The 25,593-nt window shown below is 41.6% G+C and overlaps 1 long non-coding RNA gene across 2 annotated transcripts in view; it reads right to left on the bottom strand.

Annotated features, from left to right (window-relative positions):
- The window catches only part of LOC142488686 (uncharacterized), a 57,923-nt gene extending 34,566 nt beyond the window's left edge, over positions 1-23,357 (bottom strand). For both annotated transcript variants that reach the window (XR_012799582.1, XR_012799583.1), the window contains exons 1-2: positions 23,027-23,357; positions 20,739-20,856 (exon numbers count right to left, since the gene is read on the bottom strand). This is a non-coding gene — a long non-coding RNA (uncharacterized LOC142488686). The remainder of the gene's footprint in view (positions 1-20,738; positions 20,857-23,026) is intronic.
- Between the last annotated feature and the right edge of the window lie 2,236 nt (positions 23,358-25,593).

Raw genomic sequence — 25,593 nt, 5'->3', positions numbered from 1 at the left:
ATTCCAAGTGACCCCTTCTGAGATCAGCGTATCTGCTGTTGCTCCCTTAGTACAATTAAAGTTAGGGCCCTTCTTTTTGAAGGATCAGGCTTTCAAGTTTGAGACTCCCTTTATCCCTGACTTTGTAAATCTGCAGTCCCTTCTCACTGTAGTTAAAAGTTCTCCAGCAGCCGCTGAGTTAAGCTTTGCCGCTGCCAAATCTTCTGTTATAGAAGCAACCTTGCCTAGCTTACTTCTGTCTGTCCTATCTGTGATGCCTATCACCTTTACTAAAATTTCTGTTTTGCAAGGTATTTCTCCTATTAAATCTGTGATACCTGCAATTCCTTTAATCGGTTCCAAAACCCCTGTCACTAAGTTTCCCATGGAGTCTGATGCCATCACTAGGGATTCTCAGGGACCCAATTCTGAAACAAGCAAGATGTCCCTTGTGTCTGTTGGAGAGTTTACCCCAGTTTCTCTCACGGATCATGCCACAGCCTCCGGGATGATTAAAAATGACTTTAAGTCTGGGATGCCCATTCCTGTAATAATACTGTTTCACGCTGGATCTTCCACAGTATTCGGGGTATCCACTACCGACTGTATGTCTACTACCATGAACTCAGGGGTATCGCATTTGGAACTTTCCCTTTTTTCAGAAGATCCCGTCTTTAAAATGGACTTATATTTCTCTGTGTCTTTCACAATACTTGGGGTACTTGCTATTGACTGTCCTGTCCCAAAACTAGGGTTACCTCTCAAGAAGGTGCCTGGAGCTACCGATGTTAAAAACCCTATGTTTAAAACAGTAACAATTTGCATTGCTTCTCCCACAGTATCATGTGAGACCTGGGTACCTGGGATCCCCACTCCGAAGCCAAGCTCTAGTTCTCTGTCTTCTTTCTCTGTGTTGGAGGCACCCAGCTTTAACCCCAAGACTTTTTTCCCTAAGCTTGATGCACCGCTTAACCGCCTGCCTTTTTTTTGGATAAAATCTGTTTTCTCACCTTTCAAACAGACTCCTTACTCGCAGGTCCCTGTGCGGTGCCCAAAGTGCCCTTTCTGTATGGCAATTGGCCTCTCCCTAAGACGAAGACACCCTTACTGGACCTCGTCGCTTTACCTGAAGCGTCCGTCCCTGTTCTCTATGGGTCCACTATGGGTATAGACATGCTTATTATTTCTTTCGCCACGGCCACAATTTCGGATTTGATTCTCTCTAAAGATCACAAACCAAAGGAAGTGGATCTTTCTTCAACTGCCAGTACCATGACCAAGAGTTGCATACACACTGCTACAGACTCTCGCAAATTGCTTGTGATAGCAACCCTGCTTGGTATCAAAAGTACCGCTGCAATAGTGTGTAGTAAACCCTTCCGCCCCACCCCCGGAATTCCTTGGAAGCTAAAGACTCTCGCAACTTCCTCCATGCTGATTTCACCAAAGACATTGCCTTCTCTGAAGGTCCCTCTGCCATTTTTGTCCGACAATCTGTGTCCTGTGCCCCGTACTCTTGGACTATTACTATGCACCGGACACCTGGCTACTGCCCTTCTGATGTTCCCATTCCGGAGCCCTCAGGTCCCATTGTGCATGTACCAAGAACTGCAGTGCCACCGCTGTCTTTCATGGCACTCGCCAATGTACACCTGGATTGTGGACCTAATTCTCGCCGGAGACACTTCAGGAACAACTCACTGTCTCCCAGACCTATGAATGGTCCTGTTAACCCAGGCTTCTCACCCAGTGGTGGGGGTACTGTAAGGAATCCCAACAAACTATGGGCTTTCAACGCCACCTCTCGCCTAAGGAGGTTTAGGAACAATTCCATGTCCCCCAAATCTGTGATGGATCTTGTTCGTCCGGAGGCCTCACCTGAAGGGGGGAGGGGGTACTGTAAGGAATCCACTACTGGCTTTGACTATAGCCTTGCAGACCTGTGCAGTTGCAAACTTCCTCTGGCAATCTATGGCACAGGTGCTGCCTCTCATTGCAGCTTCTGCCCTGTGCTCTTTTATTGGAGGAATTCTCACACACCCTCCTCCTGTGATTGGATCTCCGCCCTTTATATCATGGGCGTTGGCACTGAACCAGTGCCGAGCATAACCATTCCTACCTCTATGTTACTGTCTCTGCCACAAACCACCCCAGGCCTCTCTCCTAGCGTTCTTACCTTCCAAGTTCCTGAGTATCCAGAGGTCTGTTCTTTCTCCTGTGCTGAAGCGTTGTTGCCAGCACTGGTAACTGCTGCATTCACTCCTAGCAGTGGCTACCCTTCCTGTCCTGCAGCCTGCTGCTATCCTCCTGCAGTGGCCTGTTCCTGGACGTCTGTGCTGAAGCGTTGTTGCCAGCACTGGCCTGCTGCTATCTCCTTGCAGTGGCCTGCCCTGGACGTCTGTGCTGAAGCGTTGTTGCCAGCACTGGTATCTGCTGCATTCCCTCCTAGCAGTGGCTACCCTTCCTTTCCTGCGGCCTGCTGCTATCCTCTTGCAGTGGCCTGCCTTGGACTTCTGTGCTGAAGCGTTGGTTCTCCCCGACGCTGTCCTGTGGTGAACTTCGGCCAGCCTGCTGTCTCCTCCTGCTGAGATCGGCATCATGGGCCGAGGCCGCACCTCGCGCAGAAGCCACTCCCGCGCCTACGCTCCTAAGCTGAAGCGGGGAACTCCTGACTACCTGTTGCCGAACTCCTGCTTCAATAACGACGATGCTGCCTTCTCCAATCCTGACCCTGCGATGTACGACTACGAACTGCGCACTCCGGATCAGTCTGCGTGGACTAAGGTCGGTGATTATATAACCCCACCTCAGCCCCGCGGTCCGGTCCCGGTTTGTGGCGAGCATCGGCGTAACACCCACATTTTAGATACGTTTACTTGAGACAAGCATTTATTGAAGAATTATGAAGCCTTCTTTAAGGGTGAGATAGAAAGCTCACACTCAGACCCTTTTTTGCTATTCGGGCATGCTTGGTATTCATTTCTATTTTGATAAGCATTCCTAACTGACTGTGATGACTTCCGGGGATAAAACAGATGTAACCAACTGTGCCTGCAAGCAGCACATGACATTGTCCCTTTAATTGTTATGCTATGCAGGACATTGTCCCTTTACATTTTATGCTATGACGGGCACACCCCTTTAACAGTTATGCTCTCTAGTGGACATGTGACTGGGATCAGCCAGTGAGAGAGTGAAATTCAGTCTGGGGAGGGGCTTTCTTGTGATTCTCAGAGCTTGATGGAGTTTGGAGGGTTATGGTGCTTTCAGAAGTATTCTGCAAGTACCTGACAGATCCATAGAGTGATGAGACTGGTGGATTTGCTGGCCAGTATAAAAGCACAGTGACCCACCTCAGTGAGCACTGTCCATCCCAGAGGAAAAGGATCAAGAGTCAGACAGCCCAGGAGAAAAGACCAGAGTGCTCTCAGCCCGGAGGAAAAAAAGAGATTCCCTTGCACTGGAACAAAAGGTTATGTTATGTTATGACCTGCATCTAGTATTTGTTAAATCCAGAGCTCCAAAGAAAGTGTTATTGTGCAAATACCCTGTCTGATCAACAGGGTATGTGAACTCAGTTGCAGTGACTTTAATATGTAAAATCAGAGGCGCAGTGTTAATAACCTTTACTAGGATTGTAGCAATACTGTGGGGTTATGTGGTGTCCATGGTCATTAGAGTCACATGAGGTTAGTAATCCTGTGTGTATCCCTGTTCAAAGGTATAGATATAGAAATATAAAGTTTGTTATAAATCTTTACAGTATTTTTGTGTCTAATTGCTACTTGCTCCCCCTCTGTGTACCACACACTATAAAAGTTAAACCCCAATTTATAGGACTCAGGCCCGCACCCCAGTAACAGGTTCTATAGTCTGAGGTAAAAGAGGGGTTACACAAATATTAAGAAAGACCCTGAGGCCCACTGACCAACTCCCCCTATTTTTGAGGTAGACTCTCTGATTTTTATCTGGAAAATGTATATTTTTTTCTGCTGTCCTTCGAAAAACCATTCCCACATTGAAATGCAAATAAATAAAGTTTTTACAAATCTACCGATTTTTATCCCACATCTGACTGGAAGGCTCTTTAATTGGCCAGTATACCCCGAGGTAGTTGGAAATATTTTGAGATATTTTATCATCACAATTTAATAAATAACACCTGAATTAGTGATTTAGTGATAATTACTTTTTTACATGGTAATTTATAAATCACTAGATAAATATTTACCTCAGATATGGACTATGAAAACTGTTTATGGCAATGTGAATGTTGAATAAAAACACCCTATGATAGTTTACACATTTCCTATTTATTTGCAATCCTTGAATTCATGATAACTATCTCCAATAGAGCATTTGAAAGCAAAATAGTCCTTTCCTTTTTTTTTTTTTTGCTCATTGCTAGTGCAGACATTATTTTCACTGTGATTTCCTTCCGGCATTTCTCAGTCAAGATTGCTTGTATTTTATTTTGCTTTCGAATGTTGAAGGTACTGTGTTCTTCGAGAGTACTATTTTCTTTGTTTTGGTTTAAGCACTCTACTTATGTTATGTAGAAGTCATGTCTTCTACAGTACATAGCAGAAGAGTAATTATCTATCATACAGTAGCTAACACATTGTATTACTCTTTGGTCAACACTTCACTTGTTCTTTATAAACATAATAATGGTTAATAAGGATTTTGTGGACTGGTACTTTAATTATTTGTGGGACTTGTTTTAAGTAGTATTTATATCTGCTGATTAATTTTATATCCCTAGAATTATGGAAGTGTGCAGTATGGTCAATGATTGCTCCTTTTTATTTTTACCAAATCTTGTCCTGCACTACCTCTTCCTTTCTCGATCAAACGCTATAATGTACAATTCATTGATTGTTTTTTTATGATTGGTTTACTTAGGAATTAAGATTTTATTATTCTGTGTTAAATGTATTAACATCCCATGTTAACATTTGTAGGTTAATTAAGGAGGGGCCTAGAACATTTGTACATGTCTCAGGGATCATGGACTAACTAAATCTACAATCATCTATACATATCAGTGCTACAGATGTAGTAAGACTTACACTCCCCATTACCATGATAAAGGGTGAGATGACAACCGCGTAAACACTTTGTTGTACGCGGCTCGTCTGCGGACGAGCCTCAGCTACACTCAGCCAGATTACCATAGTATACCATAACAATGGTATGGTTATTTATGTTATTGCAGTTCAGTATGTGTGGCCTGCAGGTTGAGCACTGAATATCTTAGCCTATTATACTAGGTAGCCCTAAGGGAGCTCACGGAGGAGCTGCAGATTGCAAATAATTGGTGGGGGTTTTCACTGGGTGTTTTGTGGCACTGAGAACAGTATGTCTTGTACATAAGGATACATGACTTAACTTGCCTTGATTCTTGTCCCCTCAAGTCCCACATTAAATAAACTCACAAACACCATGATTGTTGGAATAAAACCATAATAACAACAGAAAATAAAAAACCTAACACTTTTTTTTGCTAAAAATACCCAAACAAAAACCCATGGGATTCCAAGGGAACGAACTCCAAATTGCTAAAACCACTACAAGCCTGAGACAACAAACAAACATTACAATACTGATACCACCCCCTCAATGACTACAACTCAAGAGTAGAGAAGGGTGATTTTTTTTTTGCGGATTTGGATCTGCCATGAATCGGCCGGTTCCTTTGGCACACGGATTTCCATGAATGTCTCAAAAAGGGCGATTCAACTTTTTTGGATTTCTTTTATCATTGACAATTCAATCCAGGGATTCCGCAATCAGTTGGAGGATTTAAGAATACAATCAACGGATTCCACAATCTGTAGGAGGATTCTTAAAGGATTGTACAGTATGTCAAAATCCTCCAATGGATTGCAGAATCCTCAGATTGGATTCTACACATACATCAATAGATTGCATCCAATTACGTTTTGTTTATTAATCTGCGTGGATTGTAACTGGAACAATCCGTCAACGGATTTTACACTGCGGAACAGATTTTGAATTGGAAAGGTTGGAAAATTCCAGGAAACAGATTTTGACAGTTTCGCCCGTCTCTACTCAAGACGTTTACTGACCTTCAACAATAGAGCCAAACCAGAAAGGCCCCTACACTAAACTTAACACTATCCCGCTAAGCTGCAATTAAAGAAAAGCACTCCAACACATTGGTTAACATATTATACATTCATGTATATATCTATACAATTATTCTACATATACATTATCTCCACCCTATTTTCATTTTTTCTATATCTATACAGTAAGTCTCAAATAATATTTGTGTGTGTATGTCAGTCCCACAGCTCATTGGCCTGCGGGGTGGGGTGACGCCACGCCTACGCAGGCTGTGACAGTCACACCACACTCACACCGCGTGCGCCTCTGGACCGACCCGCACACACCGCCTCCCGCCTCTCACCCCTGCGCCGCACTCACTACCCCGACGCACTAACCGCAATCACGCTGACACCTCCTCTCACATCACGCCGCCGCCTTCCACCCGCCCACTCGGCTCTTCTCCGCCGGGAGCACCAGGGGGGGACAAGAAGCCAGCACCCGCCTCCCACCTCTCACCCCTGCGCCGCACTCACCACCCGGCTGCACTCACCACCCTGCCGCATTCCAGCCCGTCACACTCATGCCACCGCCTCCCGCCCACTGACATGCCACCAGACTCATGCCGACGCCACCTCTGACATCACGCCGCCGCCTTCCGCCCGCCCACTTGGCTCATCTCCACTGGGAGTGCCGGGGTTGGGGGGGGGTTGGGAAATAAGAAGCCAGCGGTGATGCCAGGCCGGTGGACCTGTGACCTGGTAGCACACCCCTCCCTCCCCCCCAATCAGCAGCTCGGTGTGGGGGAGGGAAGAGTCAGGACAAACAGCCTCCCCATGTCCCCCTTCCTCCACACATAAACTGACTGCCCCACACACACACTGATTTGCCCCACACACACACTGACTGACCCACACACACACTGACTGACCCACACACACATTAACTGACCCACACACACATTAACTGCCCCACACACACACTGATTTGCCCCACACACACACTGACTGACCCACACACACACTGACTGACCCACACACACATTAACTGACCCACACACACATTAACTGACCCACACACACACTGACTGACCCACACACACACTGACTGCCTGACACACACACTGACTGCCTGACACACCTGACACACACACACTGACTACCTGACACACACACACACTGACTGACACACATACACACACTGACTGACGCACGCACACACGAATGACGCGCACACACACACACTGACTGGACGACGCACACATACACACTGACATACACACACACACACACTGACTGGCTGACACACACACACTGACTGACGCACACACACACACACTGACTGGCACGCCCACACTGACTGACACGCACACATACAGTCACACTGACTAACGCGCGCACACACACACACTGACTGACATGCACAAACACAGACACCCAATGACGCGCACACACACACTCGATGACGCGCACACACACACTGACTAACGCGCGCACACACACACACACACTGCCTGACGCACACACACATTTACTGACGCACACACACTTTGTCTGACGCACACACACAAACACACACACTGCATGAAGCTGTAAAGGGGGGAGCTGTAAAGGGTGGGGGGAAATGGATTGATATGAACGGGGGACAAACAGAGAGGGGGGAGACGGGAAGAGAGCGAGAGAGGGGAGGGGATAGAGGAGAGAGAGAGAGAGGGGGGGGCAGAGAGGGAGGGGGGAGGGGGTAGAGGGAGGGGGGGAGGGGGTAGAGAGAGGGGGGGAGAGAGAGAGAGGAAGGGGAGAGTGGCGAGGGGACAGAGCGAGGGAGGGAAGGAGGGGAGAGAGAGAAGGGGGAAGGGGTAAAGAGGGGTGGAAGGGAGAGAAATAGAGAGGGGGAGGGAGGGGGGGAGAGAGGGGAGCGGGAACATTACATCCCGGGCAACGCCGGGTATATAAGCTAGTTTTAAATACATATTAATGGCCACCCATGAATACCTTTCCCAATACCAACACATCCCTCCGCCCCACTTCTTAACCTCAACCCATCTCCTCACATTTACCTAACAAGAAAGGGAAGGGTGGGCGGGACTTCATTCATATGCAAAGGAAGAAGAGGCTGGAGACCAGGTGACCTTGCCCTTTAAAACATCCCCCTAATGCCCCACTCATAACACCTCACTTCCTGCATAAACCCTCAACCCACATTAACCTGCAAGTGAACTACTTAATGACAGAGGCGAACATTTGCATGTTTTCATGCAGCACCTCCACTTAATCAGCTCCTGGACTCTCTTGACCTTAAATAAACACACTAACACCATGATTATTGAAATAAAACTTGTCCAAGATTGTATTAATAATCATAACAATAACCATAACAGTAAATAAAACAATAACCCAACACTGTCCTTGGGATTTGCCTGTTTGCTTGAAACACCGTAACAAAAGCCCACGGGATAACCGTGGCTCAAACCCAAATTACAGCGGCTGCTACAAGCTTGATAACACTACAAACAAACATTACAATACTGGGAGGTCATTTCCATACTTCACACCACCTCTCCCTCTCCAACTAGAGCTCATGAATAAGTCTACCAACTTTAAACAATAGAGCTGAACCGGCAAGGTTCCCGCAGAAAATGCACACCATCCTATCAGAATCAATGGCATTTAACTTCCTTAAACTGGCCTTGCAGCAAACACCATCCAAACCACATTCTCCAAACAAGCCTGCAAACATTGATTGAATATGTCAATCACTATATCCATGAGATGCACCCCATCTTCCCTAAAATGACCACTAGAATCTCCCTTCAAATCTGTTTGATGAATTGACAAACCACCCTATTCCTCTACAAACACAGCCATTGCCTTATTCACTTTCCTCCATGAGATCTTTAGCACCCTATAGCTTATGGACCCCCACCACACCAATCAGGGAGTAATATCTGACCCAATCAATAATTCTCAAAATGCCACAACCACTGGGCTACATCTCTCCTCATCATTCTCATTAACTCTCTCGACTGAAACTCGGCAAAGTCATTACCCCCTGCACGCTACAGCAAAACGTTTGGACCTTCGACCGACATTTTTCAGCAGCTGCAGTAGCAAGAGCAACTGGGACTAAATGAGCCCCCTCTGACCCCGCCAAGAAAACTGCACCTGATCCCTAAGCATTCCCAACAGCTTCCCATACTCTAGACACCTGTTGCACTGTTCATTCCAGAAAGGTGCAAAAAGATTTGAAATAGAAACAACACAGTGAAAAACCTATTGGGGGTTAATGATCAATATAAAACTCCCCATCCATTATGCATCCCAAAAGGTGAAAACCCTCAAAATCACCAGTAAAAGGTGAAACGCGGACACTATATCAGGCTTACAAAACACTGCCCCAACCCCACGAGACATTATTATCTCCCATGCCCTGTAAAATGATGAATACTAGATGCTGTATATCTCTACGGAACCCTTAATTACCCGACAACCCTCTGGAAAGGAGAGATAGTGAATAAGACAAAAGGCTCCAGGTTTTCTTTTGGGAAGATTCCTCCTACAAGGTTGTACTTCAATGTGCCTAAAAATAATCAATGCCTTTGATGCTCACCAGCATCCTCATTTTTCGCAGTCACCACTCTTATGGCACCCTTCCCACAGTCAAACCTCCCGTCTTTAAAACATTTGATTACCTGGTGATTCCTTCCATAGGCACTGTACTCACGCCTAAACATATAACCCAGACACCACTTACACTGACTCCGATTGTATTGCCAGCATACACTCTACTTGAAACTGGCCAACTGCCCAAAGTGTCGGTAGCCCCTGACTTCAGACTGAGAGGGCGATGACCTATCAAAGGCATTGCAACTACATATGATTCAACACTTTATCATGGAAATCGCTATCATACTTCCACCATGATCCATATCTACATACTTAAATAATGCCGAACAATGTTCCGGCGACTTTTCTCCCATAATGCTAACCAGGGTGGAAAATACCTGTAGTCAATCCCCAAATGGCTTCAGGGCCTGCCACCTTGCCTTTTTTTTCTCTTCCTCTACATCCCTATGCTCCTCTTATCAGATTTAACTGGCTCCCTCTATCCTGGGAGCAAAGTTAAAACATCCACATACTCCCCTTTCCATATCTGTTCTTTTACTATGGGGAATAATTGAGCCTCCAACAAGCTGCTACCACAGAAATGTGCTTCTTATAACTAGTTTGAGGGTTCTTGTGCCTTCCATCTCTATTCTTATCCTTTGCAAGATTCCCACCCTATCTCCGTACCACACCTTGCCTGAGCCCTGTCCACACCATCCACATCAACTGCCTGGGCAACCACTGCCACTGACCCAATAGATTGGCAAAATGCTCAGCAGAAATACACACCATTCTACCGGCGGGCCTACTGACATCAACATACCCCCCCTCCACCCGACCAACTAGACCCTGTCTTATCCCCCTTAACCTCTGAACCATACCCTAGCACATTACCTTCTTGTCCTTGCTGTATGCAATCCACCTGCAATTTCCAAACCCCTCCTCCTACCACACCCCCTTTACCTGCGTTGTAGAGCTCCTCCCATATACTGAACTTAGATTTGCGAGAATCTCGTTCAATACTCCCATCATAGCATTCAGAATATGCAAAGATTTTCCTTGTTTGCGAATTCTTCTCATAAATATTACTGGAGCCAATAATAACCACTGCTCTCTTACATCAACCATGATAGGCCCCTTAAAAATTTATGTTGGTTGTAACTTTTACTGTAGTCTGAAAATAGTTGAAAGCTGGATCCTGTCAAGGAAAACAAACATCACTTTACATGAAGTTTTAATTGCAAAAACAGAGTTTTAAAGAGGCTGTCAAAGCGGCACTTTAAAAAAAAAATGTTTTAATACGTACGCAGCCTTTGATTACCTTTATTGAAAACGAATTACGTAAGCTGCCAATTGATTTGTTCTCTCGTGATCAATCAGCAAATATCCAAATATCCTGCTTCTCAGTTTTCACTAAATGGCCGCCTTTCAGTTTCAATCAATCCTTCGGTTAGTATAACTCAGCAGCTACAATGTATCCTTACATTACTAAGGTAAAATTATCTATGGTTACAGTTTGCAGCTTAAATCCTTGGAATATTGGCAAAAGATGATCACAAGTGTTACAAAAATCTTGCACTACTGGGGAGGTGTGCTAACACCTGCTATAGAAATCAAAGGATGCTCAGTATTAAAAGTCATTAAAAATGCCATTAAATATGATCTAACACTACAGAACTGATTTATTAAAAACACATGTAGAATATTGCGTGGATTACTTCTTTAATAGTGGATGGATCAACATTTCGGTCCAAACGCAAACCCTTGTCAAGATACCACAGTGACAAACAAATGCAGTTTAAATATCGGTGGTGTAAATGTGCTAACATCACCGAGTGCAGTAAATAAATAAAAAATGGCCAGTTACTGTGTTAGAGTGCTACATAACTATGTGACCATACTGTGGACAAACAATGGAAGGGATTGCATCTCTATGCACAAAATCATGAAAATACATTGTTATAAGTTAAAGTGATGAAATAATTAACTAATATACGAGTATAAAGAAAGAAAGAGACCGAAAAAAGAGTACACGTGTATACAGTAGCTAAAATAACATATATAAAAGGGACTGAATAATACTAAGACTAGATTTATATTATAATCTCTTTATATTTGTATTTAATTATAATATCATTATAAATCCAGACAAAATGCTAGATAATATACAATTGGGACCACAATAGAAAAATGAACACAAAAAATATAATATAGTATCAAATAGAAACTAAGCAGGTTCGCAACACTGTAGGGCAGGAGAGCGCAATCTTTTTTCCCTGCACCCCCCTGCCATCTGTTCCCTTCTCCTCGTGACCCCCTGCTTACCTTGCTTCAGACGTCACGGCGTGACTTGCGTAATTTGACACCGCATTGCCATGGCGACGCGTGACCAAGAGCGTCTCAAACAAGGTAAGTAGATGTTTACAGAGACCCTGCAGCTCCCTCGGCATTAATTTAAATGTATTCGGGAAGCACGTGCGGGCTTCTGGAACCCCAGCGCCCCCCGCAGAGAGTCTCGTGCCCCACCTGGGGGGCATGCCCCCACTTTGCGCACCGCTGCTGTAGGGTATCACTTACATGAGCAACTAACTAGATCTTGGCTTGTAAATATGTGACTGTATTCTGGCACAGGTAATAAACGTAGCCAGTAAATATAGATCGCACTTAACATAATAGTGACACCTGTTCACCCAAAGTATAAGTGAGTTTATCATTTATCACACTCTAGGGTGTCAGTCCACAGTGGCTAATTGTCCATGAGGACCGAATAACATATCTGGTCAGTCTCCCCAAAAAAAGGAAAGATATAAAGATACCCACTTTCTACAATATTGTCACAATCGTCCAAATGGCATAAACCAATTAAATCAAATATCTTTAGTCATGCAGCATACCAAAGTAATATCTGTCTCAGACAGTACTATTCTTCAGTAGTATAAACCAATTGAGTCAAGTACCTTTAGTCACCTGTGCAATAACTAAACTACGGTGCTCTCTTAGGTTAAAAATTATGGAAATAAACGGTAATACTGTACTACCATATGTCACCCGACTCCAACATGCATCAATATATTCTGTGCACTACCACTGTCTCAGGTGTCCGCTTCTCAAACCACAAGGAATCTTCCCAGGATCCCTAAGACGTAGAAAAAACAAAACAACAGGTGAGCGCAGGATGAATATGTTATTCAAAGTGCCTGAGGAAGCCAAGTGTGGTGAAATGCATTGCTCGAATCTGCTGGACCTTTTTCACCCTCGGTGGCCACCGTAGAAGTCTGTTCCTGTGTGTGCCGACGGAGCTCTGCAGCAAACCACCGGACGCGGTGGCGGAGAAGCAGACTCTTAGTACAGAGGGAGCGGACTCCACTGTGACCACTTGAGCTAACCTAGATGTGTGTTCATGTACGCTTTTTATTAATAAATATATTTTACGTTTTTACCATACCTATTTCGTATCCATTCTTTGACGGGGACCATCCCCCCCCCCCCTGTGACGAGAGGGTTGGTGAACCTTTGCAGGGTAGAGCAACCCTACTGTGATGATCTGGACAAGCAATAGACTGTAAAGATACCATTTGATGCGTGGTTACTCACACTTGGCTGTGTGAGTAGTTATCTATTATATGCTATTGATCCCCCCAAACCTTCAGTTTGTTGGTGGAAATCCTATACACCAGTCAGTGTATGGGCTTTCAATTATTCATTTAGCCACTTGGTCAGTGTTTATTCCAGTGGTTGCAAGATTGTTCATCCTGCGCTCACCTGTTTTTTTTTTTTTTACCTATAGTCACCTGACATACCATAGTAGTGTCTCGGACAGTACTTATAAGTATATGGTTAAACCCATACTATATGGGAACCTGCAAACAAATATGTAGAAAAACTAAATGGGCTCAGAGTAAAATTTTGCCTAGCTGATGTTAATATAAAGTGCAAATATCACCAAAGGTGATTGGTAAAGGGCTTAAACACACATATTATAATAAATAGTGATTTAAAGTGAAGGTGAACCTTAAATATACAATACAAAATAAAGCAGTGTATGTGACAAAAATGAGTGTAACAAGTGTTATAATAAACTTATTAGTGTGACTAATAGTGATGTGAAAACAAAGGTAAAGTAATACAAATGTTTCCAGGTATTGTCTTTGTGATTGTAGAAATTTCAGGACCTCTGGTGGGAATTTGCTTCAAATTCCCTTTAGCATATACACATTTCCAAAATCCAGAGGGAGCGTTTCTCCAGGTCACCCAGAAAAGAAGAAGACATATATAGTGTACAACTGTATAGGATTGCTTAAAAATGGAAGGGGTCTTGGCTCCTTCAGTCAATCTACTTACAGTGTGTCTGAATAAAAAAAGGCAAATCGCCATTGGCAAGTGGAATTTTGAATCTTCTTGGATCAGGTAAGTGGTATGATGCATAAATATCTCAAAATATGGGAAAACAGAATGATGGTGCAGACCAGTATGGATTTTTATCTTCGAAGAAATAGCAGCAGTAGACAAAGTATAAAAACCCATGTACTCACATTTTGTACATTAGGTACATTCAAATAACAAGTTTATAGAACGACTGTGATCACACGCCATGTAGGAGAAATCAGGCTGTCTCCCGTCCCTCTGTGGTGGTTCCGGGTCTCTCTGGGAGAATTTGAGCTGTGCAGTCCGCGTCACTTTCGGCTGAATCGACGTCACAACCGATAGGTTCAAACCAGAAACGATCGTGATGCGGGCGATGAGCGAGTCCTCCAGGCATCTCAAACGAACTGTGCAGATAGGCTCAACGCGTTACACTGATTAGATCAGCTTCATCAGGAGAAGTCAGAAAATAGAAAGTGCAACAGGTGACATGTAATGTGAGTGATAATCATATGCACTGGATGAATTATTGGTTATAGAGACTCAGTGCTAAATACATTACAAAGCTCTCTCAGACCAATGTGAAAAATTACAATGCAGAATTATAGAAAACAGTTGTTATTTCAATCTTTATTAAAACCTCTTGGGGCCACAATGGCCCCTGTAAAGATTAATTTGACTTCTTGTTGCAAAAGAAGCTTCTTAACATCACCCCCTCTTATAGGTGTCAGAACATGATCAATAATACTGTATCTGAGTGGCCAGTTGGTGTCCCAATGTCAAAAAATGTCTTGTAACTGGGTTCTCTTTTGACTAACAAGTATCTAATGTTCCTATTCCTTCTATACGCAAATAGTGTTTTTTGGCGTGTAAAAGGAGACAGCTTGGGTTCAGACTCCAGTATATGCCAATGTCTCAAAAATTATTTCTTGATGTCAATTGAAATACTAGAAAATGTTGTAACAGGCAATCTGGTGTTCCCAACTTAACAGCCTTCTGTAGGAGATCCTTTCTGTTACGTTTCAAAGCCTTCAATGCACTGGTTTTTACTTCCTTTCTTTTATATCTTCTAGCAATACATTTATTGGCCATGATGTAAATTTGTTGGATTTTATCTTCTGGTTAGCAAGTTATACAGTATGTGCTACATGTACAAATTGTGATTGCGGTAATCCCTTTTTGAAGGCTAAAGGATGATAGCAAGAGGCTAACAACAAAGTATTTTTATCTGCGGGCTTAATTTATAAGTTAGTTTGTAATTGTAAGCCAACCTTTTGGGTTATCAAGGTAATTAATGCTATAGTAGTTGATAGTAAACATTATGGCCCTCTGTTACAGAATACGTGATTATAAAAATCATGTTTTTCCATCTCAGTTCCTAACCACATGATGAAAAGATAATCTATATACCGATGATAATGTGAAATGTGCTTTCTATTCTTATATTGATTCAAAATCTGGCATCTGGTATTGATCCATATAGATGTTTGTATACTGTCGGGCAACATTAGAGCACATCGCTCTGCCTGTTAATTGCAAATAACAATGTCTTTCAAATTTGAAATAGTTGCATGTAAGCACCAAATTAAATAACTTTAAAATAAATTGGACCGGTGGGCCATCATAATTAGCAACCTGTCTCAAAATGTCTCAAAATGTCTCTTACCACTTTGAATTTTTCAGTATGAGGGATGACCGTACAAAGCTTATTCACATCCATAGTGACCAAAAATGTCTCAGCAGCTATCTTAGAAATCAAATTGATACTGTTCAAAAAGGATGTTGTAGCCTTCAAATAACTAGTGAGCTATAAAACAAAAGCTTGCAGTGATTACACCTACGGGGTGTAACCATGCACCCAAGGCCGTTCAACTTGCCATGGGAGTGCTCCTACTTTTGAATATTGCTGAAAATAGCTCAGAGAGATACAGTACTATGCAAAAGCATAATGGGTTTAAACAGGGCCTATATATTGAATACACTTTAAGATATGCAGTACTTCTTTTTTGAAGAAAGCCATTACACAGAACTGTATACTCATTGATAGGGGATTGAGAATTTGCGCCAAATAATACCTGCAACATCCTACAGAATATAATTGTAGTCTCAATCCTGAAATATTGCAGAACACTAAATACAGGTTTAGCAAACGTTATTGCCCTTGTCATTCCATGATAATGCGTTATTACTTGCACAAGCAGTAATGCATTATCTTGCGATTTGCTATTGCTTTCATGATATTTACAATGCAAACAATTGGAGTGGTAAAGTGCAGGGGTGACGCCATTTTGCAACCAAATTGTGTGATTTCACACATTAATGGGTGCAATAACATATGACTCATCTGTAGACATATGATAGCAGTTATCCTAATCAGAGCTAATAAAAAATATCACAGGTAATAGTTATTTTTAAAGGCTGAATACTCCAAAGCCTGTAGACACTGTTCAGCGTGTTGGCGCCTAGGATCTGACAGCCTGTGACTGAGCTGCATAAGTTGTGCAATGTTAGCTATGCCAAAGCCAAATGTGTTAATTTCAGAATTGCCACATCTGCAATTGAAAGATTAAGGAAAAAATAAATTTAAGAGATTACTTTATCAGATGTGTGACAGGGTGAAGTCAGGTACTGATAATTATGCCTGGGAAAACATACAGCTGAGTCCTTCAACCAGCACTCAAAAGGTTAACCCAGTAAGAATACTTGGGCAATCAGAAAGTAAGCAGAGACAGCTGACAGCCAGCTTGATAAGGAGACTACTGCTTGTAGTAGGTGGCTGACTCAAACCACAGAGCTGTCCTGTGCAAGCTATTGTGGTATATGTTTAGGGGTTTGGAACTGGACAGAGCCAGCCAGCCCGATAGATAGGGCCTGGAATGTTTAGCAAGATCGTCCTATGGTGAGTAGGCATTCTTTTTATGAGTTTTGTTTTGCCTTAAAGGGGCAGTGTGCCCAAATGTTTATTTGTGTTGTTGGGAAATACTGTAAAACCACTCAACATTTGGTTTACCCTGAAACTGCACATGTGGACTATTGTCTGACCTCGCCTTCAGGCCGTCCTGCCACAAGATGTAATAAGGGATGAAGCATAGAGGTTATTGAAGTTATGTTATATTTTGATGTAGTTATATTAGCGACTACAGAACTTGGTCTTGGTATTAAAGTGAAAACAGGAGAGAAGAGTTTTTTTGAGTGAGCTGTAGAAATTGACTCCTATATAATATGTTTTGAAGCCACTTCCCATGGTCAACTTTCCTGAGCAAGCGAAAGAGTACTACATAGCATATTGAATGGGTCTGTTAATTTGTCACAGAAGGTTTGAAGCAGATAATTTTATTGATGGCAGAGCTCTGGGCGAGACTTTTCACGCAGGGGAAAAAATACACCAGATAATTGGAACAGCATATATTTATAGGCAAAAGCAAAGCTAGACATGCTAGATGACCTGCAATAATAATTATTTCTACATATGGTCTTCCATATCCGGTCACTGTTCACATGGTGCACAAAATGTTCAACTTTGGCCTACTTTGTTTATTTTAGCAAAACATGTTACAGTATTTAGCCATTCATTTTTGTAGGCACTAAATGGTCTAGCCAAAACATTCACGTTGACCATGGTTCTCAGCTCTCGGCTAGCATCACTATCTCTTGTTTAAATTTCCACTTGTAAACAACTTTTGTCTATAATAATTGGCTGTTAGGAAAGTGTAAACTCTTTTGCAACTGTGAAAATATTAGTACTGGTATTGGAATAGACAGAAATGCCCAATGCTACATTCAATGTGACAAAATACATAGTAAAATACTTCAAAAATACTTCAAAATTAGTATTCTCGTGAGTAAGGGCCATTTAGTTAAACCATTTGGCCAAAGCGTTACACGCCTGGAAGCCCTGTCACCTCATGACCAGTAAGCAGGTCCTAACACTAACTGTGAACATTCTAATTTACCTCTGCTGGAGGGAGAATGACCGCGGTGGGTCTGTCTTACACAGGAACATGAAAAAAGCTGCTACAATGGTGCTGAACAATGGAAGCGCCGCAGGCGCCGAAAATAAAAAAAAAGCCCGCGTCTGCACGCGGTTTAAACATTCCCACAGTGGCGGCCGCTTTAGACTCAGGGCGGCCGCCACTGTACTTTGTTCCTGTTTAGGACAGACCCACTTTGGTTATTCTCTCTCCAGCAGAGGTAAATGAGAATTTTCACAGTTTGTTGCATCGGGCGTGTCTGTCTTTTGTTGTATACATTTGGCCACACTCAGTAGTACTCCTTTTGATTGAATATATATATATGTAGGAATATATATATACAGTGTTCGACAAACCTATACATTTGCTCGCCCCGGGCGAGTGGATTTAACCCCCGGGCGAGTAAATATTGGCCCAAGCAGCACACGTTTGGTACTAGGTGGCGAGTAGATTTTTTTGTGTGGCGAGTAGATTTTTTGGTGATTTGTCAACCACTGTATATATATATGTATGTATGTATATATATATATATATAATATATTTGCACTATCTATATATAATGAATTAAACACAACCTTATAATAAAGGCTACCAATATGAGAGTCTGCTGCTATTCAAAAAGATGACATCCTCTCAAGGCTATAGAAAAGAAGGACAAGTGCACGACTCCCATGGTATAGTATGTTAAAAATATGTTGTATTGTGGTAAAGGTAAGTATTGCACGTACAAAATAGCAGATCTTTTAAGTATTGATAAGGGTTGCCGCCGTACCGTCACCAGCTGTTCCCCACAGGCGGCGCAAAGATGATTCCTTTGCCGTACTCCATCCAGAACGATGATATCCTGCGGCGAGGAGCTCCCCAGTGGGGCACGACCATCAAGCCTACGTAGCACTCAGCGAGTGAACAGTAGCTCTAGAGGCGGCGGCTGATGACATCACCTATACGTCACCGGGGCTAGATGTGGACACCACACTCATACCAAAGTGCAAAGGTAGTCCAAAAATAGTTCACAGACCAAGAGAAAACATTCCAACATGTTTCATAGTATACAACTACTTAATCAAGGAATATAATCTCATTAAAAAATTCTGCTATTTAAACCCCTCTGTCTCTTACAATAGACAAAGGCCCTCGTTCCAGCAACGTGAACAAAAAATGGAAGCGCAAATAAAATCAATAATGTGTTCATTCTCCTCAGTGCTGCTAATGTATAACGGTCTCTAGACCCGTGTGAGAACAGTGAATCAGTGAACAAAGCGTAAATTATTGAATAGTGCAAAAATGTGCTTAAGAAATATACTGAACTCAAAAAATTGTGTCAAAAAAGTAATGCACTCACTAATGCACACAGCCAGGTCTTAGTGTGCCTTAACACACTTACTGCTTGACAAGCCTGGGAACATGTGAGTTTGTCATCTATGTTTTTTTACCAGATCTTAATAATTAAAATGTTGTTATGGTATGTTTTTATTTTTTCTTCACTTTGAGAATTTCTATTGGTCCTACCAATCATCCATTGGACATCCCTTAGTGAGTGCATTACTTTTTTGACACCATTTTTTGATTTCAGTTACTGTTGTTAATCACATTTTTCACTATTCACTCATTTGCGCTTTGTTCACTGATTCCACATTCAAGCATCCACTTCCTTCCGTCATTTAGTGTGATCTTAGAATCCCTCGTTTATCTCACCCAGCAGTCCCCCCCTTGATCCCGGTCACATGAAACTGTGACTCAGAGGCATCATGGCTACTGGAAGGGTTCTTAGTTTGTATAGGTATGGCGCATTTATCGTAGGACTTGATCGAGGTGATGGTCAACAGTCTGATCATATAAGTGATATCTGTGGTCTAGCCTGAGATCTTGCCTAGGCAGCATAGATAAAGGATGCACATGAGATGTATACCCACTGTAACCCATATATCTCACTTATGTACCCACCACTGTCAGCATACCTCCCACACATCGCTTGCCTTCAGCTGTGAGTAATTGGGCATGGTCTCTAGAAGCCTTAGGGCCTCATGCTATAAACAGAGATAAGACCCTTATCGCTAGATTATTGCCAAAAAAAGCCTACTGCTATTCAGTAAGCCCCAATAAGCTGACGATAAGAGCAAAAATCACCACTTTCTTTTGCTGAAATAAAAAACCTGCCAAACGCACGGCGATAGGTCACTTACCGCCAGCTTCTCAAACTTGCTCAATTCTTGTAGCCCCGATTAGCTTATCGAGCCTGATCACCACTCTAAAATGGAGATTTCCTCTCCAAATCATCCCGCCACAAAAAGTTGGCAAAAAGGTGAGGAGAAGCTGCCGAGAAGCGGCGAGACGGCACTAAGACAAAAATGCATTTTTCCTGCATCGGATTTATGCCGGGAGACTCCGGAGCTGATACCCATTAACATCAGCACCGGAGACCGCCGACATGAATCAGATGCATGAAAAATGAATTTACGGACAACTTCATAATTTTATCCTAAAGGGAAAAGAAGCACAGCCATTGTCTTTGGCTGGCTTGAGTCCCCTTCATGACGTCACAAAAAAAAAAAAGTACATGGTTTTCACAGCCAATCAGATGGCGTGGGAACCATTTGCCACCCAAATGTGACATCTCAATTGAGCTCAAGAAGCTGTCGGGTCAACATCATGGATTTAACATGGGGTTATTGGATTAACAGATGAAGATAAGGAAATAAGATAAAGAAAAACAACAAATTATCACAGATGAAGAAAGAAGATGAAAGATTACCAAAAGAAAAATGTTGTTACCCGTCCTTGATCTTCACGGTGGATGCCGTTGGATTGTGTTTTGTGACGTCACGGTACGAGAGCTTGCTGATTCCCAAGGATTCGGAGGGCCAACGCTTCTAAAGGTAAGATAAATATTGAATGTATGTACTTTTATTTTTCAAGGTTTTTTGATTGGATTTTTTTTTTTAATGTTTTTCATTGCCCATTGATAGCTAATGTATTACTCTGTGCCTGTTTTTGGTACAGATGAATACAGTGGGAGCCAATGCATTTGTTGTCAAATGTATTTTTTTTAATTTTAATTGTTTCTTTGATTACATTAGATTACAATTTAATCGAAAGTATCAGTTTTCTATTTTCCGAATTTACATTTACATTGTACATTTGAAAAACCCCTTTGGTTTATTTCTGAGTCAATTTTAACCTTCATTAGTAGTTTTCAAAAGACTTGGAGCTTTTTTGTCTTTTAAATTCCATGCTTTTGTTTAGACAATTTGGGCTTTGTCCGGTAAGTATTCATTCAAAACAGAGTAATTTTTTAGAATATGCCAATGTTTGTTTATGATTTTTTTATTTTAGCATATTCTCTATTGTATTGCGTGATGAATGGAATAAAAATGTACTTGTTTGATGTTTTGGGTTCTGATTTCAAAATTAAACTTAATTATAAATCCCCTGCTTTTTCTTTGCTTCATAAATTTCAGAAGGAGGGTACTTTCTGTCAATCAATTTCTTCTCAACAATTAGGGACTCAAAAGTCTCAAAAAAGGTAAACTGCCCTAAAGGTATAATAGAAGTCAATTTCTGATGATGAGGGCTATCTTTTAATATGTAGTTATTGCAATCCACTTTTTTGAAAAAAAAAAAAATAGTTTTAATAATGTTGCTTTCAACATATAGAATTAAATCTAGGAACTCAATATTACTTACATGGTAATTGTGGGCGAAAATGTAATTAAGGATGTTCTTATTAATATATTTAATGAATTATTTTAGTAATTCCAAACTTCCTTTCCAAATTAATATTATATCATCTATGTACATTTCCCATAGCACCAGGTTCGCGTCGGAGGGGTTGAAGTGGTACATATAATCCTCTTCCCAAATAAAAAGATTTGCATAACTTGGCGTGAACCTTGCGCCCATGGCAGTACCTCTGTTTTATAGAAAAAAATTGACCTTCAAAACAGTAAAAATAATATTCCAAAATATATTTGATACCTTCCAGGATAAAATCCACTTGTTCTCCTAATAAATTACCCATCTTTTCAAGAGTTCTTTTAATGGCATTACAGCCATTAATGATCTATAATTCTGTATAAAGATGTTATGTCGAGCATACACCAAATAAAGTCTTCTTTCCACTTTACATTCTCTATAGTATTTATGACCTGAGTGGAATCTTTTAAGTAACAGGGAAGTTTAAAGACATACTCTTTTAGGAAAGTATCAATATACTCTGATAAATTAGAGGTAACTGAATGAATTCCCAAAATAATCAGGCGTCCAGGTGGTCTGCTGAAATTCTTTGAATTTTTGGTAGGAAGCAGAATATATGTATCTTAGGGAATTTGTTATACAGAAATTGGAATTCATTGTCATTAATTATTCCTGTATTCCTACCCTTTTTAAAAAGTAAATCGAGTTCTGACAAAGTTAGTTGTCGGACCTGTTATATATTATTTCTTCAAGTCTTTTAAGTCTTTTTAATTCATGCTATCTGTTTCTTTAACAGTTTTTTCACTACTGGTGTTTTAGTTTTCACTTGTTGTTTGCTGCACATGTAATTTCTGACATTGCCTAAAGACCTTGACATTATTCTGGGCATATCGCCAGTCATCCTTGAAAACAAATATTTTTTTCTTTCTGTACAATAACAAAAAATCCTGTTTCTGTAGCTGCGAGATTCTAATTAAAACTAAAATATACTCTTTCTCCTTTTAGTAAATCTTAAATAATTCAATGCTATTAAGTAATATATTTCACTCACTAATCATGGAATAATTAGTTCATGCAACACTAATGCTGTTATACATTCTGATATTAACCAAATAATTAAATGTGAATGTAAAAGACATGTGCAGAGGTACAACCAGGGAGTCAGATTTGGGGAAATTAAACCATGGCTTTTATTCAGCCCGTCATTTTAAACAATACAGTTAAAGGAAATACAAAAATAACCACCCTATCCCTTTGTAAGGGCTAACTCCCTTTACCAGTCCCTCTCTGCAGGGCTGGGATGATAAACCTCTTTCCAACTTTTGAACCCAAAGTCCAAAGAGGTACCTGTAAACAGGGAGCCCTTTATGTCAGTCTGTGGGTCGGTGTCCATTGTGGTGCCACCCTCTGGCAGGTTCCAGGGTCTTCTGTGCCATGGAACAGATGTTGGGTTCTTTGTGTCTTGAAGGCAACACAGTCCTGTGCTCAAGACAATGGGTCAGAGACGTCCCTGAGTTGAACTCGGTCCTTCCTGCTCAAATCCAGTAGTTCTTCCTCTATGCCACCAGGACTGCTGATCCTGACTGCCTTTGTCAGTAGACAACTCACTACAGATCATAATGAGATAGTCACCTGCACCTTTAGACTGTAAGCTCCTTGGGGCAGGGACTCCTCTTCCTTAATGTTACTTTTATGTCTAAAGCACTTATTCCCATGATCTGTTATTTATATTATCTGTTATTTATTTGATTACCACATGTATTACTACTGTGAAGTGCTACACTGGCGACACACTTTATTCGAGCTCGGCTAGTCCCACGAATTCGAGTATACCCGGGTGTATTGAGGTTTCTGACTGTTTTCTGCCCGAGTGCATTGAGGTATTTTCCAGGCAGGGATTGAAACATTTTATTCCCGCTGGCTGCAATACTGCACAGTATATATATATATATATATACTGCATTACAATTCATGAATTTATGCCATCTGGTAGACTGGCGAAGCATTGCAGCCTATTAAATCCTAATCATTATCATTTAACAGATCAGCCGCCCGTCAGCCAGGCATGAACCCAGGCTGGGAAGGCAAACGCAACGGGGCTTGTCAGAGGTGAGGAGCGGCGCATTCCAGGTATCTGCCAGGTACATACTGGGTATTTGCTCGAATAAAGTGTGACGGTGCAGTATGTACATTTATGGCGCTATATAAATAAAGACATACAATACAATACAATACCTGTCCCATGTCTCCAGCCAGCCCTAAAAAAATCTCCTCTTCCTGTTCCTCCTTGCTTGTTTATACTGGTACTTCCTGGATAGACTAGCTCACTGCCTTGCTGCTCATTGTTGTTCCTGTTATCGTTGCCAGACCCCTGCTTGCCCTTTCGACTACGCCTCTTGCTGCCTGCCCTGGACTTTTGCCTGTGACCCCGACTACGCCTCTCGCTGCCTGCCCTGGACTTTTGCCTGTGACCCTGACTATGCCTCTCGTTGTCTGCCCTGCCATTTCCAGCTACTGGGATCCACGCCACAGTTGTCTCAAGGCTTGACACAATTTTTATGTGTGTCTCTTTCTGGCAACACAGTCCCTCTGTGCTCAAGAGATCTCCCCTGCAGTTAAAGCAAGTGTCTTTTCTACCATCTGTCTGATGAGCCAGGTGGAGACTGGTTAATCGTCTCTAGCTGCAAATTAACCATTTTCCTGCTGGATTCCTCAGACCAACATGGGTTTTCTATTGAAGTCTTTTTGTAGACAGAGGTTTAGGCCCTTACAGTGAAAACAACAAACAAAAAAGCTTATAATTTAGATCTGAGAATGAATGTGGGCACTACATCTAGAACAAATTATAAAACCAAAAATAATTAATACTTCATATAAATTCATCTTTTCATTATTCGACTTTTAACAAGTCTTAATATTTTATAATAATAACAACAACTAATTACATGCATTCTTTTACTTTTGAATTTTAACCAATTTCTTTAATTAATGACTAACATGAAATTATATTTGCCTGGATACAGTTCAGATAGGGAGGGGGAATTGGGTTAATAATTCATTATTAATTCAAAATGTATCTTACCTCCTTAATCACTCAGTGCGCACAAATTTGAAGTGTGCAAAGTGGCAATTTAAAACCACTTCTTGATAATTTGTTAGGAATTACAAAAATTCCTTTACTTCACTTTCCAATTTAATACAAGCTGCTCTTTGTTTGGCAAATAATATTTGGCTTAGGGACATATGACAAAGTGGTATGAGGAACAGTATTGTAAATCACTTATTCCTTATCTTGCATCTTTTTGTCTGCAATCTATTTATCTCTCTTCATAAAGGACCCATTATGTTACAGTATTAACAGGTAAATAGTTTACATTTGACTTTTTTGTATGTACATCTTATCCAAGATTATATACATATTATATTCCTATTCTCACTATCCTGGCCTTTAGTTAATTACATTTCTTGCTCATACATTTAAATCATGGTCAATGTATAATTGGCCTCAAATAGTTTTCACCTCATCCGTGGCCTCGCCATACACCTCACCGCACTGAGTCGCTAAAACTTTGTTTATGGTCAGAAGGAATTATTATTTGTGTTGTTTCAGTTCAATGCATGTCTGGCAGGTGGCGCACTGAATATCTTTGCCTATGATATTCTGAATGCTACCAGTGCGGTCTCTGAAACAGGTGTCTGAGAAGAAGATAAAATGTACACCTCTCTCTTTGTCTAATGACCTTTTACAGTATTGTACATATGTATTGTTGTAGTTTCACACTTTATTAAAAAAAAAACACTATACTATACATTTACGGAATCTTTGTCATACTGTACCTGTTGTGCATGTCATGGGACATGGCAATTACTCCTTGCCACAAAAGACCGGCTGGCAGTGATGCCTATATGATATA

The sequence above is a fragment of the Ascaphus truei genome, chromosome 2, assembly GCF_040206685.1.
Source record: "Ascaphus truei isolate aAscTru1 chromosome 2, aAscTru1.hap1, whole genome shotgun sequence".
Lineage (NCBI taxonomy): Eukaryota > Metazoa > Chordata > Amphibia > Anura > Ascaphidae > Ascaphus > Ascaphus truei.
The sequence above is the reverse complement of the archived record's forward strand: the minus strand, read 5'-3'. Positions and strand labels throughout refer to the sequence as shown.